Source organism: Barbus barbus (assembly GCF_936440315.1).
Source record: "Barbus barbus genome assembly, chromosome: 3".
Lineage (NCBI taxonomy): Eukaryota > Metazoa > Chordata > Actinopteri > Cypriniformes > Cyprinidae > Barbus > Barbus barbus.
The window spans coordinates 4,832,391-4,850,426 of NC_136731.1; the positions used below are offsets into that span (position 1 = coordinate 4,832,391).

Genomic DNA, 18,036 nt, shown 5'->3' on the forward strand with positions numbered 1-18,036 from the left:
AATGATAGGATTAAACACTCAATTTTCAGTTAAAGGCATTTCATTATTGAATTCAGAGATGCCATTGTCTAGCTCAGTTTAACTTAAATAGTACTTGACGATAATCGCTAGAAATTAAGTGTCCCCAACTGAGCAAGCCAGTGGTGACAGCGGCAAGGAACCAAAACTCCCTCTGTGACAGAATGGAGAAAAAAACCTTGGGAGAAACCAGGCTCAGTAAATGCTGCTCCACACAAACAGTTATCATTTATATGTGTGGAGCACATCTCAAACTTCATTTCTGCATGCTGTGAGTCTGAGTTGCTTATGACATTCATCTGGGAACAGATGAATCAGGGATGTTCAGATTTATAAGTTAAATCATTTATAAACCTACACTAACACAGGACAATACATTCTCTTTTCAAATACTCTGTTCATAGACAATTCATCGCAATTTAAAAAAAAAAAGTTAAAACCCTCGCACTGAGTTTGCATGTTTTGATCTCCACATGTTCTTGTTCAAGAAGTGACAGAGGCTGTAGCAATTCTATTGTAAAGAAATGGCCAAAAGTTAAAGATCAAGTGGACATTTGAATTAAATGTTGTTTAGCCAATATTAAATAAGGATTGGATAATACTTAGGCCTGGTTTCACAGACAGGGCTTAGACTAAACCAGGATTAGGCCATAGTTCAATTAGGACATTTGAGTAATTTTTATAAACGTGCTTTGGAAAAAAAACATTACTGGTGTGCATCTGGAGACAAAACAAATGCACTGATATATTTTAAGATCAGTCAGTGCAAGTTTATTTCAGTTGAAACGGCTAAGACTTACATTTTAGTCTAGGACTAGGCTTAAGCCTTGTCTGTGAAACTGGGGGATAGTGTACTTAAATTATGATTATATGGTTATAATATAAAAAAAAAGCATATTTGACGTTTCCATGCAGGTATGACATCATTGACACTGGTTAATTTAGCTGATTTCTTTGGTTTTAAACATTCTTGGAAACCTTTGGGATAATGTATGGAGGTCAACAAAATATATAATATTGTTCTAGTGGTTTTGGAATATTTTAATCTAAAAAATGCATATATTGTTTCTTTAATTGAAAACTTTCCATTCCCTCTACTGTACAAATTATAAAAGTAGTCCAATTTTGCCAAATCCTTCTCCAAGGCCAGTCACTTCCTCCATAGTCATATGTGAGTTCCTTTCCAGGAATGATATCTCTTGCAGCGAATAGGCACACACAGGGTTTTCTCTCATCGACAATCCTTTTCGTTGTACAATTTGGGTTTATGTGATCATGAGTTGCATCAATGCTTCAGGAAACAAAAAATGATCGTTTAGCAGCCTAACAAAACATAAGACAAATTTGGACTTGAACAAAAAGAAAATTGCTCCTTTTTTTCAATTGTAAATTTAAAATGTATTAATTTAAAAAACAAATCTACCACCACTTGTTCTGCCAGATGAAGTCAAACATTAAAAAAAGTGTCTTGATTGGCCTCTTTTCGTTGTTTGGCTTCAATTAAGATGATAATTTCTCCCCTATATTTAATAAAGGGAACTAAGGCAAACACTCCGCAACCTTCATTCGTTCGTGAATGCTATTGTTAATACAACCTCTTGCAGACATGTAGCTACTACACTGATGGTTAGACAACTATAAATAACTTTTATGCTTTGTACTAGTTTAACCAGTGTATTGCTACACCTTTTGACAATATATCTTCATGTCAACTCTGACTTTTTAAAATTGATTTATAGATACTATCAAAAAGAGTTGAAAAATAAGTATTTATGAATGAGCAAATATATTATGACAACTAATCTGATATCTAGTAAACACAATATCCCTCATATTCCAATGGACCCAGATCCCTTACTTTGGTTAGTTACTATAGTATTTTTTTCACTTATAGTTTTTTAAATCACTTAATATCATAGTTAAAAATATGCGGTAACTGTGAATTTAACACAAATACCAGTTCAAATACGACCTCTGCTGGCAATACCTAGGCCTTTACTATACAATACTATAGACCCTATGCTACATCGTGGTCACAAAAACTAAGAAATCATTCGATGCCTTGTTTATTTGTGGTCATGATTTCCTATTTTATTCCCTGGTGTTAGTAATTTCACAATTCATTCGTGGGAACGACTTCCTAATTCATGGCCATGACATATATTTCCCGCGTCATGTGCGGATAATTAGCTTTCAGCAATCCAGTCACAACAACATCTATAAGTTCTCCACAAACCTACCTTTATAATCCTTTATGTGTTTGGCCTCCAGCGCGTCAGTCTTGTCACTGCAACAGACAACATGATCTTCCGCTTCTTTTAATGGGTCTAATAATCTGCCAATGGGGTAAGAAAAATAATCTTGTTTTCTGTTTGACATAAGATTATTTTTCTTACCCCATTGGCAGATTACTTTGCTTGTTTCAAGCAAAAACTCACTTAATTTTGACTAGTTTTTTCTGAAAACGAAACAATTATTTTTACTTGTCTAGAAAATCCTTCTTGATTTAAGGATTTTTAGATATTTTGGCTGGAGACAAGACCAAAAATCTAAGTAAGAAAAGCATTTTTTGCACAGTAATAACACACACAAGTAAACACTTTAAATTTAAATTATATAACGACGTGTAAATTTATCAATAGTATATTCGCCACATTCAAAGAATATGATTCTGATAACAACGTTAACGTTAATTAATCTCATTAGAAAACTCAGTTAATATTCTTAAGAATAATTTAAAATTTGTGATGTCTATTTATTGAATTATCTAATATAATATTTACAAGTAGGCTAATTACCTGTAAGAATGTATTATACCCATTGACAGACACTGCTTAAAGTAGTTTTTTTGTCATTTGATTTAGTGATTTGCGCAGTAGTTGATAAAATGTGTATCTTCATATATTACGTAATATGTGTGTGTAGAGGTGCAGTTCCACGACCAGACTACAGGGGCGCTGCCACACACACAAAAATCCATTTTTCTCAAACAGGACTGGGAAGTATAGGTTGCAGACAACCATGGCATTCCAGTCCATTTTTTAATGTCCTTCACTCGCTAACTTCCCTGTTTTTTTTTCATTTAGTTAATAGTTTTATTTTATCTGAAATGAAACGTTAATTTGTTAAAAGCCTGTTGAAAGAACAATGTACTTTCAAAAGATCAACATATCTTCTTTTTTCAGTAAGTCATTCAAGTCTTACAGGTTTGGAACTGGTTTTTGACAGGTTTTTTATTTTCCTTTTTAATAATTTTTTCCAAGTGAACTAACCACTTTAACAGCTGTAAATAAATGTACTTTATATGTGACAAAAATGCAATATTAACTTTGTTAAATCAATAATATTCAGATATATTCAATAATGTCTGTTACTATTTGCTTCTGTCCTATTTTAATAAATTATTTAATCCAATTTAAGGCACTAATCCGACCAAAATAGGGAACTGTGCATCAGATGGGCTAGATTTGGAATACGAATAAGGTCGGTTTCATTTTTATATATTTGCGTATTTATTTACACTTGAATTTGAGGACCCTTCCTCGTATATACTGTGTATGTCTGTGGGCTTTTACATCCATCAAGTGAGACGCCCCTGCACTTGACAGTTTCATAGCCCTCTTAATCCTTTTTAAGACTTATCTAACCCTTTTATTTAACTTACGATTCTTACTTCTAGTGTGCGCAATTAACCTTTCTGGGTTGATTGAATAATTCTTCTTGAATAGCAAAAAAACTCTCTTGATATTTTAAGAACAATTACAGAAGAATAAAATAAAGCATATTTAGTTACCTTTTGAAACTTAGAAGGGTTCAATCCGAGCAGATGATTTTACCATCGCTGTCATCGTCAGAGCGCACTTCCACAGTACATTCAGCACCTGCTTCATATTCACGATCTAAACCATATTCTCAAAACGATCGTTTTCAACGACTTCATATTCAATATTTTGATCACTGGCAGCTTATTCACCACATCCAGCATCAAATGGCAGTGATATTTATATTTCATTGCATACAGTAATAGAACTAGTTTGAATGGCTTTACTGCAGAGCAATTTTTGCTGATGATATTCGTTTGTTTTTGCCTGCAGTAATTATGAGTGAAACACCATGTCATCATTGTGTATCAAACAGTGCCACCTCGAGGAATAAAGATGCATTGCATGTATTGAGTCATTAGATATGTAAATATAGAGCTGAAAAAAAAAATACTTACACATTTACATATCTCAGGTCTCTAGCGACCCTATACACTTTTTACAAAAAATTAATCAGAAAACAGACACTTTTATATTTTACTATTTTTTTCTTGTTATATTGTTATAATGAAGAGATTGAGGAAAGTTGATGGCTAACTTTAAAAAAATGAAGGAGGGAGAGGGTAGTGAATGATGATTGGGTTGCTAAAGACCCGAGGTATGAATTTAAGGGTTAAATACAAAATGCTAATTTAAAAGTAAAAATAAAAACAAGTTGTCCACAAGATTGGCTGTTCAGAGGCATCGATAGCAAGGCGTTGAGAAGCTGTTGCACAGAAGCAGCACCTGATCTCATCATCTGTCTTTTATTGACAACAGGTGGATTCCAATGTCTTGTGATGTCATGAGCTCTTCCCCAAAAGCTGTTTATGTAAGGCCCTCCACCTTTTCGTTCTTCTTCTTCTGGATCTTCTTCTCTGCTGCCTTCTTCGCTTGGTCTGCAACACAACACCGAACGGTAACATCCGAATTTTTCCCATTGTTCTCTAACTATGCTCTTGATAATACAAGTTTTCTTGCTAGCTAAGCCCTTACTATTCTATAAACATTTTAAATAAATGCTTAAAACAGCAACTGTGGTGTTTTTCTTGATAAACCACTTTCTCAATAAAACTGTAGGGTTGAAAATGATCAACGTTGGAGGGTTTGCTAATTGTCACACCTTTTGCACAGTGGGTGAAGCTGTAATCTGCTGATTGGTCAGTTTAAATGTCTCACATTTAGGCCCCGTCCACACGAAGACGGGTTTCTCTGTATACGCATACATTTTTTACCGTATAGGCGTTTCGTCCACACGAAGAGTGAAACCGATCATTTTTGAAACCGGGTCCTAGGGTGGATAAATTTGAAAACGCCGTTTTCATGTTTTCGTGTGCACGGCGAATCCGTATATTTTCTGAAACGATGACGTCATCAGCCCACGTCTCGCCCCTAATCAGACACTGCTACGTCACATAACAGCGACAACAACAACAACAACGATGTCAGACTACGTGCCTGTGTTCGTGCTGCAGAACCTACTGAGCTCATTAGTTTTATTAAAGCAAAATCTTCTGCTTTGTGTGTTAGTTTACATTCAGCGCGCAAGGTTTACGCACATGGTCCAAGTCTTCTTCTCTGTTTTTTTGTGTATCTCTGTGGCAGAATTACAGCGCCACATATTGGTCTGGCATGTGTACTACATCGTTTTCAGTCGGTTTCAGTGATTCCGTGTGGACACAGATATTTCCTGAGACGACTCCGTGTTTACGGAATTTGAGGCAAAAAAAAAAGATCGGATACGGAGAAATCTGGCTTCGTGTGGATGTAGCCTAAGTTTTTAGTCACATGGTCAAGGAAGGGATAAAAGAAGACAGTAACTGTTGCTCTGTCTCTTTTTCTTGGCTGGCAATCTTTCTTCGCTGGGGCCCTGCTCTTTCTCCCTCTATCTTTCCCTGTCAGGTAACATTTTACATACATGCTGGGTACATTTAACTGTTTATGTTTTACCATCCTTCATCTATTTTGTAACCAATTCAAGTGTGACCATAACAAAATACTGTTATTAAACCATTTCAATTATAAATTATGAGCTAACTAGTCTTGAGTCAACATTAACGTTAAAGTGCTACCTATTGCAATACAGTATAGTAACGTAATAGCAACGCTCTCCCACATATATAAGTGGCAGTGAGTGGTAATAGACAAGAAATGAACAGCATTATACCATCGTGCTGAACCACTGTAGGGAAACCACCCTTACAACACAAATACAATAACAAGTGTTTTTGGTTACAATACAAAGGTGTTTGGTTACATAAAAAGAAAAGACATACTTGCAATAGGACAGTACATTTTTTTTCCTCAAGTGTTACTTTAACACTATGCTCTGAATAGAGCTGATTTAACTCTGGGGAATTTGATGTGTATGTTTATCAAATGTGATGCTTTTCAATACTGTGACAGCTGCTCTGTTTGAAACTGAAGAGAAAAGTTATTGCGAAAATATAATTGTAGTTTTGTAAAATAATGGCATTTTTGCATTTAATATTGTTTTGATACGGAAAGAATTACACTAAACGCAGAAAAAAAAACATTTGAGTTTTTTTTTATTGTTCTCTGTTAACTACAATAACATTTGTAGGAAGTACAACAACAGTTAACAAGCACTAACAAACAAATGTTTCTTAACAACAGTAAAGTAATATGTGAAAACATTTTACATTTCAGTATGTGTACATTTCACTCTCCTGGTACCTATTTACAATCCAATAAAGCATGATAAATTGTGTTTTTCATCTGAAAGTCAAAGTTTATGCAAGTAAAATGACAAGCTAGGATCACTGGAAAATCTCAGCTCAATTCTGTTTCTTGTTCCCATCCTCCCCTGTGTCTGAGTTGCAGACATATTTTCTTGCCAAGAAATACACTCCAAGACCTAGTAGAGCTCCTCCTGCTATTGCTCCTGTTGCTCCTATGAATGCTACCTTTCCTGCAGTGAATGCAAATGCTCCTGCTTTAGCAGCTATTGCACATCCTGCTCCTCCTACTACTCCTCCTACTCCTCCTCCTACTGCTACTCCAGCAACATATTTTCCATTCAAGATTTCATCCTGAGTCTTCTTATAGTCCTGCTCGGTGTATCTACTGTATCCATTCTCCTCTCTCATTTTGTTTATCTTCTCCAGAAGTTCAGTGACTTGAGATTGATTTGCATCTTTATTATTAAAAACATGATAACGATTTGAACACTGAGCAACAATTGACTGCAGTAGCGAAGATTTTTTGAGATAAACATCTATTTTCTCACGTAACTCATCTCCATGAGTAAAGAGCACTATGGTGTGTTTAGAGACCTTTGCTCCAAAATTATCCTGGATACATTTCACAACTTTCTTGCTCTCATCTGTGAATTTCACATCCAATCTAATCACCAGCAGAAACACATCAACAGCTTGTGTGCAAGCGAATATCTGCTCTATTTTGGGTTGAACATCTGTAAACTCCGTTACTGTATCAGGGAGTCCTACAGTGTCAATCACATTTATTGTATGTTGATTTACCGCTTTTTGTTCTAATTTACACAGTTTCGTCACAGATGAGGGAGAAAAATCTTCTTTAAATTTTTCTCTGTCTCCACCCAGGATGGTGTTTCCTGATGCACTCTTTCCTGCTCCAGTCTTTCCCAACAGAACAATATTCAGATCTGATACTGTAAATAAGAAAAACAGATAGAATGATGAATAGAAAGATGGATGGATAAACAATAGCATGAGATATTCAGTACTTACTTAGAGGTTGTTCGCTGCTTCTTTGCATCTTGCTTGTTAATTCAGTTTGAACAATTTATATTTTTCTCCCTGTCATGATAAAGGATAAAAATGTAGAAATTATTAAAATTTAAAAAGTTCATTATTATTTTGATACCAGCACAGGCCTGTACAAACAGCAATATCAATTCACAAAACTGATCTATCAAATAATTATTTTGTGTGATTTACAACTTCTAAAAAAAAAAAACCCCACAAACATTGATTTTAATTGTTTTATTGTTCTTTGCTTGCTGACCACAGTTTATTTCTAGACAGTTAACTTTACAAAGAATTCAACTGCTAAACAAGTTTCAGTTACTTTTGTATGTGTGAATGACAATGAAAATAAAGAAATCAAATGATATTCAAATAAAAATAAAAGTAATCATTATCATCATACGCATGGTTTAATTAAGATGTCCACATGTGACGAAGGAAGTCACACCAGAACCTTCTTGACAGATAGAATACAACAGAACATGCAAAAGCAGGACATATTTTTTTCAAAGCTTTTATCATAGCTATCTTTCTCTGAGTCTTCTTGAACATCTCACTGGTGTAGTATTCTCCTCTATTTTTCTCCACTATTGTCTTGGTCTTCTCCAGCAGTTCGGAGACTTGAGCTCCATTATTCTTATTGTTGTTAAACACATAATATCTTCCCCCACATTCATACACTAACTTCTGCAGCTCTTGGCTTTCCTGCAGAAATGTAACTATTGGTTTGGTTAACATATCAGCTCCAGTGAACAGCACTATGGTGAATCTCTTAACATCTTCTCCAAAGTTCTTCTGAATGCATTTCACTGTGTTTTTCTCTTCCTCTGTCAATCTGTCCAGTTTGATGACCAGCAGAAACACATGAGGACCAGGAGCAGACATCTGCAAACTCTTCTCAATCTCAGCCTCCAGGTCTTTTTCAGTCAGGGACGTGTGAAACAGTCCAGGTGTGTCGATCACTGAGATGTTCCAGCCTTCCACATTTCCCTCATGTTTCTCACACTGTCGAGTTGTAGATTCAGAGGAGAAACCCAATTCAAACACATCTTTGCCCAGGATGGTGTTTCCTGTTGCACTTTTTCCTGATCCAGTTTTACCCAGAAGAACAATCCTCAGATCACCTTTCACTGTGAAACAAATATTAAAATAAACTAACCTTTTTCATTACACAGTTGAATTAATAATTTAAGACTTCATGCTTTATTCACCTGAAAGCAGAAATCAAACTATACCCAATATTATCTTTGTATTAGATTTGCCACAATATCATAATTTTCACAACTGAACAGTATGTGTGTTCAAACCAAATAAACCATTAAGTGATGGTTGGACACTAGGTGATGCTATGGGATCATTTACACTGTGCATTGACTTTCTCAGAAACACTCGTTGTTCATCCTCACATTGTAGGATCTCAGCTGTCATTAATGTCAGATTGTATGACAATCAAGACGCTTTAAAAACGGACTTGCGCAGTGCAAGAAACAATACATGACACGTGCGCTGCAGAGAGACTGACATGCTGAAGAAGTGGTCAAAAGAGGCTACATCCTTATAAACAGCTGGAATGTTTTACCAGTACTGTATATTCAGCAACATAGCATCAGCCACCCATACAAGAAGGGAATGTATGTCACGTACTGAGATAAGAATAAAAGTCTAAACTTACTTGTTGATGTTGGCTGTGTTACCGTCTCGTAATCTCAGAACCCGATCTGCATCGCACAGATGAGGAAACAGCTTTAATAGCCTTGGGCATAACCAGATGAAGAGCCACTCCTACTCATTTTCTACACACAGCAGCCATGATAGCACTGTATAACTGATATAGGCTTATGTTAAATTTTTTTTCCCTTTTTATTCAAAATATTCCAAACGTGTTAATTTAGGGCTCTTGTAGAATGGGACCATATGCTCTGAGCAGAGTTAATTTAACACTCAGGATTTTGCTGTGTAGTAATCCTGAAGACATTGACAACGTTTACATGGAAATCAGTAATCTAATTATTTACCTTATTCTGAATAAAACAGTATTATAATTAACATGTCTACATGAGTTGCTTTTAGTATTTTCCTTTCATGTTCCCGTTTTACATGTTATAGTACATAGATCGATTAATGGCACACATCATTACATCCTCACATGATGCCACCTGACGTCCCCTCCAGAATTTCACATATCAATGTAAAGTTCATCTTCATTATGGTAACATATACAGTTTTGGGTAATTTTACGAAAGCTTCAAGTGCAGTTAATTATTTGTCATGCTATACGTGCAAACAGATGATGACAGGTACAAATTCATGCTCTTTTATTTGCAGCCTTTTAATTTTTTTTTTTAATTATTATTTTCTTTTATTTTTGTGTGTGTGTTCACTTTGGATGGGTTAAATGCAGAGCACAAATTCCAAGTATGAGTCACCATACTTGGCGGAATGTCACGTCACTTTCTTAAAGTAATTAGTTTCTTAAATTTGATAATTAATCTGCTGTGTCATGTTTATGACAGATTTATGACAGGTTATGTTGTCTTGGTAATGTCAAGTTGTCATGAACAAGGGCAGGCGGCAGAGAATAAACAGTAGTCAAACAGTCCAAGATCATACACAAAAGGGTCACAGAATCACAGGGTAAACGCTCAGAAATGTCAGCCGGGGCAAAACAAGACTTCGCAATGAGTGTGAGTGTTGTTTAAGTAGTGTGGATAATGGGGAACACCTGTGCAGGTGATTAGTCTTTGAATGGGTGCATGGGAAATGGAGTCCGGGAAAGTCAATACTCAGGAGAGGGTGCCCTCCGGTGGCCATCGGCGAGAGCCACAGAGGTCTGATTCATGACACAGTGCCTGTAGCAATATAGTCCGTGCAGTCTCTTCTAAACCTTCTAAAAATCTTTCAGCCTTTATGTAATGCCCTTAATATGACTAAATTAAAACACTCATGGTAATTATATGAATTGTTTACAAAATTAAATGGTGTATTTACCAAACCCTTAATACAAATATACTATAATACTTTATTATCCAATACCATGTGCAATACTTTACTGGAGAATACATCATTGAGGTTTTATGCATGTTTATGACAAATGCCATGAAGTGTCATTCGCTCAGATGTCATTTTTAATGCAAAGATGACATTGTTTGAGATGTCTTTGTTATGACAACTTGACATAAACCAATACATCATAATCATCAGCCCAGATCCAGCCCAAAATTAATTATTGAATTGTTGCTCTCTCGTTGGTCTGTTTGTTTCTAATTTGTAAGTCGCTTTTGGATAAAAGCATCTGCCAAATGACTAAATGTAAATTAAACTTTCCTTAGTAGCCTAACAAATGAGATATAATAAACTTCTCAGATAAAATATTGTTTAAACAGATTTAGAACGGTTTTTGTTCATGTTATCATCACCTGAGAATTATAATTCTTGAAGCCAATCTTATAATATCTTAAAATATCTTCATTTGTGTTCAGCAGAACATAGACATTGGACCTACTTGAGGGTGAGTAAATGATGACAGAATTTTCATTTTTGGGTGAACTATCCCTTTAAAATGTAAGGTTAATCTACATCCAGCCTGTTACTTATGTTTTAATGCATTACCATGTTCAAACAGTTTTTCTGTCATCAAATTCTGTAAAAGGAGTTTGATTTACCATGACACATGAGGAAATAGCCCGTGGCACAGATATTACAAAACCATACAAATAAAGTATTTCTTTATGATATAAGTCAGGGGTATTCAATTAAAGTTCCAAGAGGCTCGGCCTCTATATTTTCTTCCAAGCAGAGGTCTGAGTGTAGCAGTACTGAGTTGTATGAAATAAAGTCAAATGTGAAAATAGGCTGTGCAAAAGTCTGGGTACCCTTTCAGTTGTGTTGGTTCTAATACCTGTAGTCTCTTATAGCTGATTAATTACAACAACATATTGATTTGATTGGCTCAGTGAACCGTAACACTGCAAACTAAGGTGCAACATATCATGGCAAATTATATTTAAAGTAGCTCATTGCTAGTTGTGCTTCTCCTTGATTCTCTACTGGAAAGTAGCAACATGGAAACCTCAAAACTACTCCCTAATGGCCTAAAAATTAGGATAATTTGTCAATATGAATTAGGAGAAGGATACAAAAATTTTCACAAAGGTTTAAGGTCTCTGTCTCCACAGTCAGAAAAATGAAAGGCCACAGGAACAGTCCTTGTCAAGGTAAGATGGTGGTAGGCTGAGAAAAATATCTGAAAGGCAACAGCGAAGAATGGTTAGAATGGTCACAGACAAGCCATTAGCCCCTTTCACACAGTAAACCAGTAAATTGCCATAAAATTATCGGAACGACTTTACCGGTAAATTCAAAAATGCGCTGTTCACACAGGCAACAACATTCCGTCTTTTTTCCGGAAAAGCACCATTCACACATCCATTCCAAAATACTGGTAAATTCCGTGACATCATTAACCTCCAATGACTGCACTTGTATTTGTAAACATGGAGGGGTATATGCGATCAGTCTTTTTGTTGATGGTTTCATTTTTGTTTCAAATTTTGCATTCATGCAGCTGCTTTTGTCCCAGAGATATCGTAATAGATGACTACAAACCAGTGCTTAATTTGTAAATTTCGAGGTCCCGGAACAAAGCGGGGTGATGGATCCAGCATGTGATTAGAGGAGGGAGAGGTAACGGAGCATTCAGCCGATCACATTGGTGGCCAGTTTAAGGGATTAACAGCGTGCAATGCATCCCTTGCTTTTATTACATTTTGAAAACAGCAATTTCCAGGCCTGGGGGGAAAAAAATTACTAAAAAATAATGAAATTTGATTTCCCAAATCTCTGTAATAGAGTTATAATTAATCATGTCCAGAATTTCGTGGGGGATTGTGTGTATATTTCATAGTTTTACTCATTCCCGCAGCTTTCAAGTTTATAATGAGGGGAATTCCTGCAAACATTTATTCAAGATAGCAAGTAGGTTATATGAGTAAATAAATCCACACAAACTAGCAGATTAAATCAGTCATTTGAAAACAGTGTGAGTGAGTCAGCTGGACCACGTCTTCTCTCTTTCACTCTATCAAAGCGGCTTCACATCAGTGCATCTCGTCTGCAACGAGCTGCTGCACACCAATCCAAGACTTTCGCTCGCATTTCGGGACAGTTGACAAAATTGTAACTTGCTTAATCGGCTCATTGTTGCATAGTCACAAAAATGTATAATTTGCACGTCTTTTAAAGCCAATAGGTACTTGTGCTCTCCAGAGGCTGTTTCAAGGCTGAGCGCTCACAGTTACATCCATAGCCGCCTATAGCGAGTATCATATTGAGTTATTTCACGTAGTTTGTTGTTGAACTTAAGTGGCCAAACACACAAAATTACGCAAAAATGGCCGTCCTGGCGAGTATCCAGGTTTTTTCTTAAGTAAATGTGAACAGTTGAAAAAAAAAACTGTTATGTTTACACAAATGCAGAGGTCTGTGTGACGGACATGGGCGGATACATGGGGAAGTGTGGAGTGAATGCGTCATCTGTGTCAGTGTGTTATGATTGGCCCGGAGTAAAGTCTTACGTCAGCGCGTTCTGAACACGTACGTGGTCATACCGGTAATTTTCCTTCTGCGTTCACACACAGCAGAATTCCGGCAATTTACTGGTAATGTTACAACTTCTCATACCGGTAAATTGCCAGAACGAGTTTACCGGTATTTTTGAAAAGGTCCTGTTCACACATGATCTCTTTACGGCAATTTACCGGTAATTTTCCGGAAAAGTCTGTATGTGTGAAAGGGCTTATTGACCACCTCCAAACAGCTCCAAGAACATCTTGCTGCTGATAGTGTCATTGTACATCGTTCCACAGTCCAGCACACTTTGCACAAGGAACAGCTCAATGCAAGGGTGATGTGGAAAAAGCCTTTCTGCATACTGCCAACAAGCAAGAGTCATTTGAGGTATGCAAAGGCTCATCCGGACAAGCCAGAATTGTTTTTGGAATAATGTGCTGTGGACAGATGAAACTAAGATAGAGTTATTTGGTCACCACCAGAGGCGCTTTACATACATACCGGAAAAGAAGAACCTGCTCCCTACTGTGCTCCCTGGGCTGTGTGGCAGGCACAGGTACAATAAAACTTCTCATAGTTGAGAGTCACATGGTTTCCACCCAGTATCAGCAGATTCTTAAGGACAATGTCCAAGAATCAGTCAAGAGGTTGAAGTTACGCCGGAGTTGATTGTTTCAGCAGGACAATGACCCAAAGAATTGTTCCGAATTTACCAAGTAATTCAGGCACAGACACATAGTTCTAGAATGGCCATCCCAGTCCCCAGACTTGAATATCATCAAAAATCTATGGATTGACTTGAAGAGGGCTGTCCATGCTCGTCAGCCATCAAACTGACATTTTGCAAGGAAGAAAAGTCAAAATACCTGCAGTCAGAATTCATGGAATTACCAGTGGCTGTAAGAAGCATCCACAGGCTGTTATTTCAGCAAAAGGTGGCAGTACTTAATATTGATTTCCTTTATTTCATTGGGGTTCCCAAATTTTTGCACCTGTCTGTTTTTGTTATGATTCGCATTGCATTGTTTCTGTTGATTCACTAGATTATATTTCAGAATTGAAATGTTACTCTATCCATAAAGTATAAATTATATCCAAATGAAGTTGCTGCTTCAGAAGACTAGCAGATTATAAATTGAAATTATGATAATTATTAGGGGTGCCCAAACTTTTGCATAAAACTGTATATATATGAGCAATATCACACGAGTAGGAGTGCGATATGGCTGTATATGGCAAGGCTGTGATTCAGCCGTAAGTAATCAAACAAAACACCTACAGAGGCACGCATATGAGACGTGTTGAAGTCTGGTTAGACCAACACAGGCTTCAGTGCACGTGTGCATTTAGAGTGTGTTCTTTCACTGCATGATTCAGTCTATTAATATGCATTATGAATGATCACATAATTCAAGATAAGGGGGCAGAAAATGTATATATTTATATCAATTCATATAGTTAATCAATATCACATGATGAGTGCCGTTTTTTTTTTTTAAATCAGCATGGTTACAAATGTGATATTGATTTTATACAACAGTTCAATAAACAATAAGTTAATATCAAGACGCTTACGTTTTAGACACCATATTGGCTGTTTTTGCGCTATTTTGCCAACAAAAAAAAGACTAAACACAGCCACAGTACTTTTTTTGCATTGCTCAGAGACGATTCATTCGATCCTGAATGAACCAACCATTTAAATGATTCAGTTAAATCACAATGACTCACCTAACAGTGACTTTAATTTCACTTTTAAAGCAACTTTTCATTTTTTTAATAATTTCAAATATCAATATTAAAAATTTCATGTTTAAAATATAAAAAAAATATTTATGCATTTGTAACTGCAGGTTAAAGCATTCCATGTCCCTCTAAGCTAAATTACCGTGTAAATACATCTAAATGCCACTTTATATGCAACTTCTGTAAAGATTAATTATATTGATACTGATTTCATGTTTAGTAAAAGCCTAAATAAGCCTGTTAAACCTGTTCACGCTCATCCGTTGAGTCATGTGCCGTGTTGTTTTTACAAAGCAGAGAGTGTATACATTCCTCATCATGTCAAAGTAATGACGCACTGCATCAGGCTTCAGCATTTCGGAGAAAGATTTAGGAAAAATATTATATTAAAACAATAAATAAATATTGGAAGTATAGTTTAACTGCATATACAAACAGTTATCACAAAAGACTATTAAAAACATTTTGTATTTTATAATGTATGAGACATTATACATGGTTATATGTGATATTGGAAACAAAATCCAGAATTCATAAATGAAAATGAGAAGTTAAATTTAAAAGTTAAGTTTTATTGGCATTTACCACAGAAAATCCAACAGATCTTTTCCAACAGATGATTGTATTTGAGATAAAAGAATCAGTAAAAGCAATGGGAAATTATAGCAATGGATAAAATAAAAAACACTGTGATCACATATTCCAGTATATGGTTTGCATTTTTTTTTTTTCTAAACCCCATATCAGCAAACAATCTTAACACACACCATCTGATTTACTCAGTAACACATACAGAAAATGCTTACATGTTCTATAGTCAAAAAATATGAAAAATTCTGCTTCTCTACCTTTGAAAATCACAAAGATATTGTCAATATAATGTTGATAGAAGACAATATTAGTTGAAAATAGATTAGTATTGTATACATATAGATAGTATTGTATACATATTTATGCTCCAAATAACCCACAAATAAATTGGCATAATCAGGGCCAAAAGTCACTCCCATAGTTGTACCTTCAAGTTGAAGAAAAAAATCGTCCTGAAATCTAAAGTAATTCTTAGAAAGATTCAATTTTGCCATTTCAACCAATAAATTAGAACGTATTTTGTTTTCTCTTGTTTCCAAAAACAATTTTAAAGCCTGTAAGCCCACAGGTGAGGAATATTAGTATATAAACTAGTAACATCACGAGTTGTCAAATAGATGTTATCATTAAGGTCTTGAATATGTGACATTTCAAGGAAGTCACCAGTAAATGTTGAATATGGGCATCAATAAAATTGTAAATGGGTTTAGAAAGTGATTCAATCCCAGACACTACAAGCCGGCCAGGAATATTGCTAAGAGACTTATGCACTATAGGTAAAATAAAAATCACCAGCGTTGTTGGAAACTGATTCACTTAATCATCTGATGTCTCTGATTTGTGCCTTGACCTTCTTAAATGTTTGTTAACCATTGTTGTAATCTTTAGCGCTGAAGATAGTCCAGCACGGACTGGAAAGTTTGCTTTTTACATTTTATTTGTGCGCACAGTCACATTTTTGTTACTGCAGTTTTGTTTTTGTTGCCACTTCCATGTAAATCTTCAGTAATACAATTTTATTCAAAGGACCTTGAACTTTGCATTTTGTTTGGTGTGCAGATTCCCTTTTTTGTATCTTTTACAAGCTCTGTAGGACATATCTCAATGAACAGAAGCAAGCCCAGCTTCTTTTCTGATATCTCGAGCCGTATTTGCCAGATCATTCACTCCTTCTCTCAAGAGGTACTGAGTGGTAGCGAAGGATATTCCTGCAGCAGCAGCACTGCCTAAACCTGGAAGGAGACTCACCAAATATTCAACAGTAGCAATGCCAGCGAGCGCAGCAGACACTTGCAATCTGGTCACTGCTTTTTCTCGGATGGCAGTAACAAATGTAGATTTGGCCATATCTTTCAGGTGGGGCTTGTTAACCTTCTCTGAAAGCCTTGTCAGTGACCTATCATCCAAACCAAATGCATAGTAGCACCTTGTGAGGAAAAGCACGACCATACCTGCATCACATGCTGCTGATAGGCCAGGCACTGGGATAACTGCTACACCAGCAGAGGCAAGAGATACAGCCCAGATCATCCGTTCAAACATCTTGATCTTCTTCTCAAGAGATGCAGCAGAACACACCGGCCAGGCTTGTAGAAGAGCATACTTCTTGTGTTCTGGAAGATCATCTTCGAGAGTGATTTGAAGTAATTCAAAATCATATTCCTCCCAATCAAAAGACGATATCAAGAAAACTTTGGGGTCTCCCAGGTCTTTCTGACAATCCTCTTATTAAGGAAAGAACTTTCTGCTCATCAAATTCTTCTTTCTCTGTCTCAGACAGGTCATTGTCAATCTTGGAACGAACAAAGTAAAAGCTTTTCTTCTGTTTTCTTATTTCTTTAGCCAGCATGATGTCATTCTCTGTTAACCTCTCTGAATTAAGGATAATGAAGAAATCATAGGTGTTAAACTCGACATCTTTCAGGTACTTTTTTGCTTTGAAGCTTGGGGTTCCTATTCCAGGCAGGTCCCAGATAATCCCTTTTGGCCTTCCAGGATGTTCATACTTGGTGGGCACCATTGTAGTTTCTGTGAGTCCAGTAAGTGCTGCTCCAACAACGCCATTCTTTAGACCTCTAAGTGCATTTACAAAGGAGGATTTTCCTGATCCTGTCTTTCCAGTCACAGCGATGTTAAGTGAGACATTAAGAAACTGGTCAAATATTATTTTAGCTTTTGCTGTAGCCTTTTCCAGAGTGGACTCGCCCGATCCCTTGATTGCATCAACAACAGCACGGTCTTGATTTTCCATGTTCTGAATTGCAAACTTAACCCTCTGGGGTCTGAGGTAATTTTGGGGCCCTTGAGATGTGTTGACCTGCCCTGATATTTGTGCTTATTTCAGCTACTTATAATATACTATTGACCAACATGTATTTTTTTGTATTCAGCACAAACTATGCTACAATAATATGTGACCAAGGTGGATGTACATGTTTGCATTTGTTAGAAAAAATGCAATTTGTTAATATTATGCGTGGTTAGTAAGTTTTGGGGGAAAAATGTAGCTGAAATAAGGCCATAAAACCCACACTAAATCGTCCTGAATAAAGGTCTCTGCACAG

General features: G+C 36.2%; 1 pseudogene across 1 annotated transcript; it reads right to left on the reverse strand.

Annotated features, from left to right (window-relative positions):
- Positions 1 to 16,573: 16,573 nt before the first annotated feature.
- On the reverse strand, positions 16,574 to 17,723 carry LOC306858120 (interferon-inducible GTPase 5-like; annotated as a pseudogene). Its single transcript has one exon. The product of its transcript is annotated as an interferon-inducible GTPase 5-like (transcript).
- Positions 17,724 to 18,036: the final 313 nt, after the last annotated feature.